The 15,547-nt window shown below is 34.5% G+C and overlaps 1 long non-coding RNA gene across 2 annotated transcripts in view; it reads right to left on the minus strand.

Moving 5' to 3' along the window:
* Positions 1-12,459: 12,459 nt before the first annotated feature.
* LOC307185679 overlaps positions 12,460-15,547 on the minus strand; it is a 66,696-nt gene continuing 63,608 nt past the window's right edge. For both annotated transcript variants that reach the window (XR_013828141.1, XR_013828142.1), the window contains one exon: positions 12,460-13,208. This is a non-coding gene — a long non-coding RNA (uncharacterized lncRNA). The remainder of the gene's footprint in view (positions 13,209-15,547) is intronic.

A 15,547-nucleotide genomic window follows, 5' to 3' on the forward strand; every position in this document is an offset into this window, starting at 1 on the left:
GGTGAAGTAGCAGGATACAAAATTAATGCACAGAAATCTCTGGCATTCTTATATACTAATGATGAAAAATCTGAAAGTGAAATCAAGAAAACACTCCCATTTACCACTGCAACAAAAAGAATAAAATATCTAGGAATGAACCTACCTAAGGACACAAAAGACCTATATGCAGAAAATTATAAGACACTGATGAAAGAAATTAAGGATGATACAAATAGATGGAGAGATAGACCTGTTCTTGGATTGGAAGAATCAACATTGTGAAAATGACTCTACTACCCAAAGCAATCTACAGATTCAATGCAGTCCCTATCAAACTACCACTGGCATTTTTCACAGAACTAGATAGAACAAAAAATTTCACAATTTGTATGGAAACACAAAAGACCCTGAATAGCCAAAGCAATCTTGAGAAAGAAAAATGGAGCTGGAGGAATCAGGCTCCCTGACTTCAGACTATATTACAAAGCTACAGTAATCAAGACAGTATGGTACTGGCACAAAAACAGAAATATAGATCAATGGAACAGGATAGAAAGCCCAGAGATAAACCCATGCACATATGGTCACCTTATCTTTCATAAAGGAGGCAGGAATGTACAGTGGAGAATGGACAGCCTCTTCAATAAGTGGTTTTGGGAAAACTGGACAGGTACATGTAAAAGTATGAGATTAGATCACTCCCTAACACCATACACAAAAATAAACTCAAAATGGATTAAAGACCTAAATGTAAGGCCAGAAACTACCAAACTCTTAGAGGAAAACATAGGCAGAACACTCTATGACATAAATCACAGCAAGATCATTTTTGACCCACTTCCTAGAGCAATGGAAATAAAAACAAAAATAAACAAATGGGACACCATGAAACTTCAAAGCTTTTGCACAGCAAAGGAAACCATAAACAAAACCAAACGACAACCCTCGGAATGGGAGAAAATATTTGTAAATGAAGCAACTGACAAAGGATTAAGTTCCAAAATTTACAAGCAGCTCATGCAGCTCAATAACAAAAAAACAAACAACCCAATCCAAAAATGGGCAGAAGACCTAAATAGACATTTCTCCAAAGAAGATATAGAGACTGTCATGAAAGAATGCTCAACATCATTAATCATTAGAGAAATGCAAATCAAAACTACAATGAGAGGGGCTTCCCTGGTGGCACAGTGGTTGAGAGTCCGCCTGCCGATGCAGGGGACACGGGTTCGTGCCCTGGTCCGGGAAGATCACACATGCCGCGGAGGGGCTGGGCCCGTGAGCCATGGCCGCTGAGCCTGCGCGTCCGGAGCCTGTGCTCCGCAACGGGAGAGGCCACAACAGTGAGAGGGCCGCGTACCACAAAACAAACAAACAAACAAACAAAAAAACAAAACTACAATGAGATATCATCTCACACCAGTCAGAATGGCCATCATCAAAAAGTTTAGAAACAATAAATGCTGGAGAGGGTATGGAGAAAAGGGAACACTCTTGCACTGCTGGTGGGAATGTGAATTGGTACAGCCACTATGGAGAACAGTATGGAGTTTCCTTAAAAAACTACAAATAGAACTACCATATGACTCATCAATACCACTACTGGGCATATACCCTGAGAAAACCATAATTCAAAAAGAGTCATGTACCAAAAAGTTCATTGCAGCTCTATTTATAATAGCCAGGAGATGGAAACAACCTAAGTGTCCATCATCGGATGAATGGCTAAAGAAGATGTGGCACATATATACAATGGAATATTACTCAGTCATAAAAAGAAACGAAATTGAGCTATTTGTAATGAGGTGGATGGACCTAGAGTCTGTCCTACAGAGTGAAGTAAGTCAGAAAGAGAAAGACAAATACCGTATGCTAACACATATATATGGAAATTAAGAAAAAAAATGTCATGAAGAACCTAGGGGTAAGACAGGAATAAAGACACAGACCTACTAGAGAATGGACTTGAGGATATGGGGAGGGGGAAGGGTAAGCTGTGACAAAGTGAGAGAGTGGCATGGACATATATACACTACCAAACGTAAGGTAGATAGCTAGTGGGAAGCAGCCACAGAGCACAGGGAGATCAGCTTGGTGCCTTGTGAACACCTAGAGGGATGGGATAGGGAGGGTGGGAGGGAGGGAGACGCAAGAGGGAAGAGATATGGGAACATATGTATAATTGATTCACTTTGTTATAAAGCAGAAACTAACGCACCATTTTAAAGCAATTATACTCCAATAAAGATGTAAAAAAATAATAATAATTAAAAAAAAGAAAATGAATCGTAGGCATGCTTGAGCTGGAGTCCTGAGAGCCCAACCAACTTTCAACTATGCTTAATAAATCTTCCCTTCTTGTTGATCCAAGCTATTTTCTTCATATTTAAGAGCTTTTATTCCTTTTACACCTTTAATTTAGGAAAAAACAAGGGAAAGTCTTATACAATGATGAGACTAATCAATCCATTTGAATGTCAAGTATATACTTATTTTTAATTCAGAAAGACCAGTTTGAAATTTGTCAATATTAATCCCATGCAGTTGTAAGTATATATGTTTACTAATTTTCTATTTTCTAGCTTTCAGTTCAGAGGATCAAGTACGTGCTAGATTGTGAAACATCTCATTTTAACTCAATATTTATAGTAGATGTGAGTTGCCATAAGAATACTGATTTATATTTCTATGTGTTGAGGGCCATATCAAGTGCTTGTTTGAATAACATGCAATAAACTATTTGGCTATTAATCAAGAGTAGAGATGGATAAATAACTTTTCAATATTATAAATCCTTCATTTATCTCTAAGTGTTATGCTTTATTCAAAACAGATCCTTAGGAATTTAGCACAGGATGTTCTCCAGGTCCTCCAGGAGATTCAACATGATGTCATAATTTATACTTTAACATGGGCATCCATCCACTTAGTGATTACAGTAGGAAAGGGCAGCTACTGAGGTTTAAAAAAAAAAAAAATGAGGGTTAGTGAATACCAAGATGTGGAAAGAAATTAAGTAAGGAATGAAAAAAACTAAAATATATAAGGAGGAAAAAATTAGTAATCATTTGGTGACTACTCATCAAAGAACAGTGTTAAATTGTTTCCTCTCTGTTTCTGCCTCTCTCCCTCTTTCTCTCACATACATGCACAGGCACATGAACAACATTTAAAACAAAAGCTATTGAGCACTGTGATAAGCTCTATAAACACAACCAAGAATAAGACACAGACAACATTCAGTATAATTGAGGAAGCTTGTATAGCCATTTGCCTCCATCCCACCAGAATCATAGTTTCCACTCAATGTTTAACAATTAATTATTTATTGTCATAGCTAAAGTTGTATATCTTCTCTTTGAAACTTTTTCTAACACTACTGAATTAGTCATCCCCATTTTGTGTGGTCTAAGTTATTATTTGTGATAATTCTAACTGATCTTCATGATAATTAGTACTAATAACTGTAACAGATACTCTTTCAATAAAAGACATTATAATAGGTTCAATAGTTTGGGACAGTTGAGTCTGAGACTCTAAAAGAATGTATGAACAGTTGTAGCTTGAGATTGAGTTGTGTAGACTGTTGGAGCTTGAGCCACAACTATGGGCCACTAGCTCAGAAGAAAAATATTGTTCAATTTTCATAGTAAATCTTCAAAACAAATGTCTTTTCACCTTGTTTATAGATAAGACACTTGGATCCTACAGAGATTAATTATCTTTAACAAAAATTCTTCGACATAATGAGAAGTATGATTGAGCCCAAGTGTTTATAATGCTAATACCCAATTCTCACTGAATTGCAACCATCTCTATAACTACTGTGTTCTCTGTTTCTTGTACCTGGCAAATGTGGGTTCATGTAACAGTCATATTAACACTGGCTCATATAAATACTCCATAAATACTCCTTATTAATACTTATCTGAAGTTGATATGCACTAGTGTCAGTTGTCTTTGGTTCTTGTCTGCCCTGATTATTTAGTTCAAGCACCTTACCAGTTGTGGCAAAATTTGAATTCACTCTGGCTGCACAATTTCCTTACCCTATATTGATATTGTACTGAAAAATAAAAATAAATATCAGTAACAACACAGGGTTTTCTTACTGTGCTAATAAAAGTCAAACAGGGCTTCCCTGGTGGCTCAGTGTTTGAGAGTCCCCCTGACGATGCAGGGGACACAGGTTCATGTCCCGGTCCGGGAATATCCCACATGCCATGGAGCGGCTGGGCCCGTGAACCATGGCCGCTGAGCCTGCGCGTCCGGAGCCTGTGCTCCGCAACGGGAGAGGCCACAACGGTGAGAGGCCCGCGTACCACAAAAAGTCAGACAAGTGTTCATTAATAAATAGAGATAAATTAACGTATATTTATTGGATATTTTCTTAATTATTTGTTGATAGGCTTTATGACTTTAATAGACTCAAGTTTTGTTATATTTATGGGTCAATAAACATTTCATATATATATTAAATACAATGTTCATATATGCCTATTAAAGTGAGTCCAACCTACTAAGCAGCAGAAGTGGGTTTTTTAATTGGAGTTTTAAGAATCCTATAGGAGGAGATACGGATATTAACTCTGAGTGCAGTCAGAGGAGAAAGTCTATTGTTCATAGTATTCCCTGACTTGTCAAAAAAAGAAAAGAAAGGAAAATGGAAGGGAAGGGAAGGGAAGGGAAGGGAAGGAAAGGGAAGGGAAGGGAAGGGAAGGAAAAAGCAGGAATTTCTGACTTGATTAGCGTTTACAGAAAAAGAATGAGTGGAGGAGAGACTACTACAGAGTAGATGCATCTAATATTTATACCCATTATGTTAAATTTGAGGTTTGGCATTATCTTAGTCTATTGACAGTAACCCTATTGTACAGGTCTTCCCAAATTTCCTTGATCACATTAATAGCCAGGTACACAAACTTGCAGAATCATTTGAAGTCTCCAGTAAAGGAGTTTAGGAACATGCATTTTAATGAATTCTCATTTGAGGAACAACAGGCAAACTGGACTTTGGAATAGAAAAATATAATTTAGATTCCGAGCTCTCCTGTTAATTATCTATTTGACTTCATATGTATCTTTTTTAAATTAACCTTAGCAGAATTTTTATGGTGTCCATTATGTTTAGAAGACTTCTTGCTTGGTACTACAGTTGAGTATCTTAACTTTATAAAGTAATAGGTTCAAAAGAGATGTGTTCTAATGTCTTTTCCAGCTTCAAAATGTTGATACCATAAAACAGCTCCATTTGTTTTTTTGCTTATTTGTCTGTGTTATTTTCAAGAGATTTGTGGGAGCATAGCTTATTTGGAAAATGTTGAGATGAAAGGGATAAATTAGCAGAAGTTTAAGCATATTGAGATTATCTCAATAGCCTTCTGATATACACAATTTCAGACACCCTATTAACCTAATCCAAGGAGATACAGTTATGCTTACATGAGTAATTCTTAGCGTGAGAATTTTTTTTTAACAGAATGGTATAACAGTATCAATGAGATTAAAATATATGTATTTGACTTTGCCAAATCACTTGTGTAGCAATCTAGATTAACTATTTGTAGTAAACAACTGAACTATTTGATATGGTAAATTCATACTAATCTCATAAAAATATATAGCTAAAATTTGAATCTCAGAAAATATTTTCATTGCCTCAAATATATTTTATTAATCTTAATATACTCTCTGAAAGTGTACTAAACATATTCTCAATATAAATTAGTTGAAGTATATTCATATTAAAAATAATCACTAATTCAGTCAAGAAAAAATTTGTATATCAACATTATGGGGGGAATTTTAAATTTATAGAAGTGATGAAAATGAGGATATTACATTCTAATTTTATTAGTCATAGAAGATCCAGTGGTTAACACCATAATCAAATTTGTGATATTACTGTGCTGGAACTCTGAAATGATAATATTTTGGAGGACTGTTGGGTTGAGTAAATTATATAAGAACTATAAAATATTATGCAACAAAGATGAAATAATCCTATATAATACAGCATGATAACACCAAAATAGTTATCTATTGTTCAAGAAAGTAAATATTTTCAGTTTTGGCCCATAAAAATAGTACTGTACATTTATATATATATATGTATATATATATATATATATATATATATATATAGATGGTTCTGTACAATACATTTATATATATACACATATATTTGCACAAAATATACATATATATGTATATTTATAAAAAGTGAATTAATTTCTATAGTCTAACATCTCAAATTTTCATGTAATGAAATTAAAGATTATGCATATTTTAAAATGTTAGCATATATTGTATTTTTCCAAATATAGCATGGTAATAAAAAAGTGCTCAGCAACATATGAGAGTGCCAACATTTCCATTAGCAATGGAAGGCATTCCCTTTGTCAATCTGATGTTATTTACATTTGTATTTTCTTTACTGATGCTAAAGATGAGCACATTTTAACTTTCGTGATGAATTTTTTATTCATATTCTTTTCAGATTTTTCTCCAGACCTTATTTCTTTTATTTATCTCTTTTAAAAATCAGATTCGAAATTTTACTTCATAAATATTGAAAATATTTTTAGTAGCCCATCATTTGCATTTTGACTCTGTATGTTTTGCCATTTAAAAAAATTTTCATATTGCTAAATATGTGTATCTTTCCTTTATGATCATGAGTTTTGTTTTTTCTTGGGGATATACATTTCATGTTTTCTCAAGTATTTTCCTTGTCATTTAATATTTTTTTTTGCATCTAAATCTCTGATATGTTGGGAATTATCTATTTATAGGAGTGAAATGAAAAATTAGAGAATGTATTTTTTGCTTTCAGATGGATAATCAAGATGAGATCATTTATAAATAAACCTCCTTTCCTCACTGAATTGAAATGTAAACATTTTTATATTAAACCTTATGGACTGTGTATTCTGTTACACTGATCTAATTCACAATTCCTGTCATAATATCATGTTATAATTACAATGGTTTTATAGAAAAATTCAATAGCTTGTAAACTGTGTTCTCCATAATTCTTTTTTTCTTGTATTTTCTTGTTTCATGGAACTGTAGACTTCCTTATTAGAATCTAGAAAAGTATCCTCATGTATTGTCAATGTAATTTCATTATACTTACATATTATTTTTGGAGGATTGTTTCTTTCTTGAAATTAAATCTTCTCATTAAGAACACAGTATAACTCTCTATTTTTTCTTACAGTTTCAATGTCCTTAAAAATTGGTGTTTCCCTCATATAAATCCTATACATTCCTTATTACATTTATTCCTCAGGTTCTTATATCTTTGATCACTATTTTGAATATATATTTATGCATGTATGTTTATTTATATCTGTATATAGCTCTTTCTTGAGTTAGAGAAAAACTATTTTTTGTGTTTATCTTCTTATCCAACTATCTTAAAAATTCTCACTTATTTCACTGTCTATTAAAAATTCTCACTTATTTCACTGTCTAACTGGAGACTCAAGTTTATAATCCTATCATTTAAAAAATATACAAACTTGGCATTTCTTTCCAAAATATGTATCAATTTTCCCTGATCATGAATTATATAGTGAGGAAAAGCATTCCTCTTTTATTCCTGAAATTAAAAGACTTCAATATTTCAACATGTTGTCTAATGTTTTCTACTGTGCTTTGAAAATTAACTCTATCCTGTTTAACTAGTTTCTATTTCTATCTTACTTAGAATTTTACTATGAATGACTGATATTTTTTATCACTTGGCTTGCTAGAATCTATTGTTAAATTATTTGTTTTCCTTCTTTATTTTTTTCCCTTGTAATGAATTTTCTAGATTAAAAGCTGACTGATCATATTATGTTGTTTTTATGAATTGCTGGATCCATATATAATTCTGCATGTTCTATTTGTATTTACAAGTGACTATAAATTTGGATTATCTTTATTTGTTAGAATATTAAGTTTATACTAAGTTCCAATTGTTTTTATAATCTAAATAAAGAAATTACTTTTTGTTTAGAAACATAAACAAAACAATAGAAAACATTGGCATTCTGTCTTTCTTTTAAAGGTGGAGTTTTAATTGCCTTTCTGATTTCTTCATTAGTATTTGCCTGTTCAATTTTTTTAACTTCTCCCACGTAAAACTGTTACTTTATATTATGCTGAAAAATAATCAATTTTCTCAAGATTTTCTCAAGTATTGTGATTGCACTGCATGTCATATTCTCTTATAATTTTAGTTTTTTCATTGTTAGATTTGTTTCTCTTTTTCTATTTATGAGTTTAAGATGCTTTAGGCAACAAGTAAAATAAACAAATCTGGATAATCAAATGACGTCTATAAACAACAAGAGATGTCACATAAATTAAAATTTTAACACTGTTTATTAATAACTATGTACCTAGTTGTGAAGAAAGACATGGATATAACGTGATAAAAACATTTTAATGGAAGATACAAAGGAAAAAGATAAGTTGAAAAATTAAAAAGGTGTAAAGGTGTCAAAGCTTCATAGTTGTGCATAGACCTCTGTGTCCTCAGTCAGGGTTTTACTATTAGTCATCATTTTCTTTTTTGGATCTCTTGGGGCCGAGCCAAGCAGTTTTCTCTGTGGTTGGCTCTCCTGGTTGGCAAAAACAAGAGTCTCTATAAAGGTATTTTTGGTCTTACCAAACCATGGATTTAATAATTTTACTGTCATACAATGCATTAAACCTCATTGTATTGCTTTACAAAAATAAGAGAAAGAAATACAAGGAAAGGAAAGGAGAAGAGAGGGAAGGGAAGGGAAGAGGAGGAGAGAGAATTCTGGAGATAGGACAGTCCCAGGTCTCATTAAATAAGCAGCTCAACAACATTATTGAGACCCAACTATCTTCAATATTTCCCCTCATCCATCTTTAGGATGTTGCTTTTCCTTTGAAAGCAGTGGTTTTCAAACTTTAACCTGTGTCAGAATCACCTGGAGAGCTTGTTACAGCATAGGGCTTCTACTTTAGTAGCTCTGGGCTGGAGTGGGTCAAGATTTCGTTTTTCTAACTTATTTCCAGGTAACGTTGATGCTGCTGGGTGCACCCTAATTTAAGAAATAATCTTACTGACTCCCCTCATGGCTCCCTAAATGGGTGGAAACTTTTCAGGCATTTAATACAGATTTCAGCATTCTTAGACAGAAAATAAAACACCCCTATCTAGTGTCTCATTTTAGAAACTTTTTTTTTCATAAGCCAGTGAATTGCCTTTCCCTCTCTTTTTATTTTTGAGAATTTTGCTATATGTCCATAACTAAAGCAAGGTCTCTGTAGCATGATTTAGTTTATCCATGTTTATTTAGATACATCAAAATTGACCATCTGGGTTCTCCTGAAGACCTTGATCACCTGCAGGGCAGTAAAAAATAATTTGTTTTATAAGCAACAAAATGGGCAGAATGATTATGAATAGGAAATTAACAGAGCCTTAAACAATAACAGAAATTGCTGTAAATTTTATCTCTCTCTTTTTTACATAAATTAAGCTACGAAAGATTCATTGTTCTTTTTTTTTTTTTTTTTTGCAGTATGCAGGCCTCTCACTGTTGTGGCCTCTCCCGTTGCGGAGCACAGGCTCCGGACCCACAGGCTCAGCGGCCATGGCTCACTGGCCCAGCCACTCCACGACATGTGGGATCTTCCCGGACCGGGGCACGAACCCGTGCCCCCTGCATCAGCAGGCGGACTCTCAACCACTGCGCCACCAGGGAAGCCCTCATTGTTCTTTTTTAAAAAAAGAATTTTATTTTTCAGTTCTATTATTTTCCCTTTTGTCATATTTCATTAGTAATAATTTAATTTCCCAATTCTGTGGTTTAATTTTAGTGTCAATTTATTAAATATTTAATTTATTTAATCTGATTTTTATAATAAATATGTATGCAGTAATAATTATTTGTCTAAATATATTCTTGCTTGATTCCCATAGGTTTACTGAATTGCTCTGCTTTTCATTATTTTCTGGTTTATTTGCAATCATTTTCTTTTGCATTTACTTACTAGAGATTATTTAATATTATCTAGTATCCTGTGGTTATTTTGGAGAATCTTAATTTTTAAAAGTATAAATCTCCCCATGGGGGCCCAGTGTGCAACGGCTGCAAACAGCAGCCTCCTCGGTAGTGTATGCAGCCTGTTACCTGCATGGGTTGCCCCATAGGACCTTAGAGACAGCCCTTTCCAGTGGACATTCATGACTGGCATGCTGTTCCCAATCTAGGCTCCAGACAGGTATGCCCGGTGCCTTTGGAAAGCCCCAGGACACAGTGGCCAGGGTCCACATTGGCCAAGTCATAATGTCCATCAGCACTAAGCTGCAGAACAAGGAGCATGTGATTGAGGCCCTCTATAGGGCCAAGTTCAAGTTCCCTGGCCATCAGAAGATCCACATCTCCAGGAAGCGGGCATTTACTAAGTTTAATGCGGATGAATTTGAAAACATGATGGCAGAAAAGCAGTTCATCTTGGAAGGCTGTGGGGTCAACTACATCCTTAATTGTGGCCCTCTAGACAAATGGCAGGCCCTGCACTCATGAGAGCCTTGGTGCTGCCCCCTCCTTACTCATGCCCACCAATAAATCCTACTTTCCTGTGGGAAAAAAAAAAGTATATATCTCCTTTGATCATGTTTCTATTCTTGATTTTTAAGTTTCATCACATTATAACATAAAATATCTACCCTTTTGGAACTAAATACGAGTATCTTTGTAATCAAGTATATGATAGGTTTTTGTAAGGGAAGTATGGATAAAAGAAAAATGTGCATTATCTATAGAGATGAAAATTGCATACATGTAACATTTGTACACACAAACATTTAAGGTTTTGATGATGCATTATTTAAATCTTTTATGTTATTGCTATATATTTGGTTTTCTGTATAACTGGCATCTTACATTCTCAAAAGGGTATATTAAATCATCCACTAAACTTGTGCTTTTTTTAAGTTGCCCTGCATTTCCAATTAGTTTTTATTTATTTGGCTTTTTGTCATTTGTTTATAAGTGGCTGGTAGCTTCATGGATTTAAAATTTAGTAAGTACATGTTCCTTCTTCTCCTATAGAATGCTTTTGACCCTTAGCTCCAATTTGATATTTATTTGCTATGTATGATTTTTTTTCATTTTCACTTGCTTGGCATATATTTGTTTAAGCCTTAGTTTTCAATTTTAGGCCAGTTTGTTATGGATGATATCTACCTTATTGACTTTTTTTAATATCCAGTCGGCCCTCCACATCGACATCAGATCGAATTCACAGATGTGGAACTCGGAAAGACCAAGCACCGCCTGTACTACTCTGTTTTTATATAAGGAACTTAATTGAGCATCCATGGATTTTGGTATCACCGAGGGAGGGGGCGTGTCCTGGAACCAACAGCCCGAGGATAATGAAGGGCAACTGTATGAATCTTATGGGCTGACACCCAATCTGACAACATCTGTATTTTGATAAGGGAGTCAGCCAATCCACATGTAGTGTAATAACTGACATTTGATTGTATTCCTGTCATTGGTACCTATTATCTGATTGTGTTTCTGCTCATTTATCTTTCACTTTTCCTAGTTCTTAAATTCAGTTCTGCTTTTCAATTTTGCCTGATCCTTCCCTTTCTTATCAACAATAAGTAAAGCCATATTTCTTCAGTCTTTCAAATTATGCTCTCACCCAGATGATTTATTCACCAACAGCTTTTCCATCAGAGTGAAACATTTTGAATACTTTCGCTTTGCTACTTCCTTCTTCTACAACATGAAAGCTTAATTTAGAATTATTTTACTTGCCTGATTTTATCTCTGATTATATTGCCAAAATATAAAATGCCTTAGTTCTGGGTTATTATATATTTTTCTCACACACTTTATCTTCTGCCTCAGTAATAACTTATTACTAATTTTTACCTATAGTTATGATATTACCATCTGAATTTAAGCATAGATAATATAAGGTTTTTCACCAGCCACTGTTTGCCTAATGTATCTTTAAATATCTGTACTGATGCAATTGATATTTGGTTAGAGTACATATAGGAGTGAATATTTTGAGTTCTCAAATGTCTAAATATGTCATACTTGATGTTGACAGTAAAGGGACATATTGGCTGGATAGAGGACTCTGGCTTTCTGTCATATTCTCTCAGTCTACAGATGTTCTTCCAATGTCCTTATCTTCTAGTATAGCAGATAACATAACTGTAAGTAGGATTTATTTGGGTCTGAAGGTCAGTAAAATATCCATTTATCCTCAGAATGTAGAAATATTACTGTTGTGCCTTAGAATGTCTTTAAAATTAATTTTTCTAGGAATTTTTTTAAGTAAAAATTTTCTTCAATTTAGGGAAATTCTCTTATGTTCAATAACCATCTCTGCAATATTTGTCTGTTATATAATTTCTTTTATTTGCATATGAGATTTCCTTTACCTGTTCTACATGCCTGTTATTTTCCCTCATGAATTTCATTTCCATGTATATTACAGAGAGAAAAGTCACAATTTATATTTATATATTATTTGACCTTCCTCAATAATATTTCTATTCATAATAGTAAAAATCCTGTTTTTCAGTTAATCTATAAATTTAAAATTTGAAAACCTTGGGATTTCTTTTGTTTCAGAAAATCATTGTGCCTATTTGTGGGCTTTCTCATTACTATTATTTTTGTTAACTTTTTCACAATGAAATCCTGTCTTTTTCATTTAATGTACTTCAAGGAGAGACTTTTGTTCTGAATGTCTACCCTGAACATCCATCTTCATTGTTCATGCTAACACATCCTTTATTGAGCTGTAATTATTTTCTCTTCTTGATCATGATTTTGAGTTCAATAAGCCTTAATGTATTCCTTCAGGATTCCTTTCTCACTGGTGAATGAATGACTAGAAGATGTGGAGGATTCTTCTCTAGGGAGCAGGTAGAGAAAAAGCTGGTAGAGATTTATTCCATTGTGAATGCACATGGAGGAATTTCATATCTCAAGTCTTCCTGGTATGTGTCAAAAGTCCTCCTCCAAGCAGTAAGCCTGGTGACAATCAACACACAAGAGCTGTTTACCAATAAATCAAATGGAGTCAGCAGGTTCTAGTAGGTCCTGCCAAGATAACACCCAGCCAATGGTAGGCACAGCCCCTTTCTGATGGAATTTACTGGATTCTGCATGCTGAGGCTTCAGGGAGTCTTGAGGTCCTCATTATTTGCCTGGGATCTGGAAGCAAAGCACAATCTCTCATCCACTGTAGACCCTATTCTTATACTCCATACAAAGAAGAAGAAGGTACCACGTCTATTTTTTTTATAGAGGTACAGGGAGAAATGCTGAGGTCAGATGAATGATCTGGGTTCTGCCTAATTTCACCACCCTATAAAAGAATTTGGGAAGAAGAATGGATACAGATGGCAACAAATAATAATGTTTTATATGCCCAGGCATTGCTGCGAGTTTTTAAAATATATTTCTTATTTAATTCTTATAATAACCTTGTATAATAGATCCATTTTATATGTTAGCAAATTGAGGCATTGAGGCATTACACAACTTGGCCAATGTTATGCTGCTGGTAGAGTAAAGGAAATAAGATTAAACCAAAGAGGTATAAATCATAATCAGAACCATCATGCTATATTATTTATTTCACTAGTTTCTTATCAGTTTATTTCTATCTGAACACAACATGCACAAAATGTAAACCCGTCATTTGTTTGTCTATTTTGCACATACTTCATCATAGGGAAAGAAAAGACTTTTGTCAGGACTTGGGAATATAAACAAGATGGCTCAAACATTTAAGAGCTTATAATCTAACGGGCTTGATAGAAAATAAATTAATTTTTAAACATTAATCCCAGTATTGATATACATAAGTGTGTGTGTAGAGGGAGAGAGAAAGTGAGAGGGAGAGTTTTACAAATTGACATAAAACATTTCCAAAATGTTTACAAAGCAGCTTATTTTACCACGTTAACTATTATCTACCTAAAGAATGCCAACAAATAGTTAAAAATGAAATGGATCATAGCAGCAGTGACTCGTTTACATATTATAAATTTTACTTTAGTGCATGGTTTCTCAACCTAGGTACTACAGGTGTTTTGGGCTGAACAGTGCTCTTGTGGGAAGGGCTGTACTGTGCACTGTAGAGTATTTAGCACTAACTCTATCCTCTACCCAGTATATGCTAGTAGCACCAACTCCACAGCTGTGACAACCAAAAATGTCTCCAGACCTTGACAGATATCCCTTGGGGGAGAAACTGCCCTTGGTTAAGAACCATTGCTTGGGGCAGCATACCATCCCTAACTTCTCCCACATGGAGGGGGTTTCAACATCTGCAAAACAGCTCAAAGATATTGTTGTGTGTATTGTTAATGGGGAAACAAGACCTTGCCCCAAGGCTACTCTTGACTATTTCTCCCCCGGTCTCACATCCCCTCCCTTCCCTAATTAACAACTGCTTGAATCTGCCCATTGGAACCCAGGGAAGATCATGGAGGCTGAATGAAGGCTGTTTCCTATAATCAAAGAAATGGGGGACACAGAAAGTCTTTGTGCCCAGGAGCCCCACAGGGCCCTGTGCAGTATCAATCCCCCCTTTTCTTTGATACTCCTCAATCTTGAGGAGAATAGATGTTGGACAAAAAAAGGGAACCATCGTTTTGGATAGAGATGTTAATCATAAACTCGGGAGAGGAACTCAGTTTTAGGGGGACTTGGTTTTTAGGGAACGGGGTCTACTCAACCATAAAGAGTAACACTTTCCTAGCAACAACAAGACAACTCCTTAAAAGATAACATTCCTTCTTCATCTTGTAAGGGGTCACATGACTCACCACGATCATGCTTAGATCTGGATTATGTAAACTGTCAATAATATGTCATTTGATGTACAACCCTCTACCTCAAAAAACTTACATAACTGTGCCTTGACGTCTAATGGGTGAAACAGTTCTCAGAGCTTTCTGAGATGCTCTTCCTGGGTTACAATCCTCAAATTTGGCTCAAATAAAATTTTCCAAATTTATTCTCAAAAAAGAAAAATAGAACCTTTGCTCTGGTGCTATTCTTCAGGGATAACATTATTTATACTAACAAGAAAGAAGTTTTTATATTTAAAGATTTAATGGTGAAAACGGCAATTTAAAATTTTAAAGAATCCAGTTGTTAACCTGCCAATGCCAATTCTTATCTCAGACAGGCTTAATGATCATCCCTTAGTGGAAACGGCATTTCTAAATGAATTTTTTTTAACATCTTTATTGGGGTATAATTGCTTTACAATGGTGTGTTAGTTTCTGCTGTATAACAAAGTGAATCAGTTATACATATACATATGTTCCCATATCTCTTAATTCATGGTCTCTACAGGATCTTTCACAAGGCTCTCTGTCTCAAGCTGTATCAGTCGTGTCTGTTTAGTTTCTTGAAATAATATCTGTTATTCATTATGTGGGTAACTGCATTCACCTTAGAGCTGGTATTTCCTCCAGCTGGGACAGAGATGTCTAAGTTCCCATAACTCTTTGGGCTTCCAACAATAGTTTGACACA

This window comes from Stenella coeruleoalba (genome assembly GCF_951394435.1).
Source record: "Stenella coeruleoalba genome assembly, chromosome: 4".
NCBI lineage: Eukaryota > Metazoa > Chordata > Mammalia > Artiodactyla > Delphinidae > Stenella > Stenella coeruleoalba.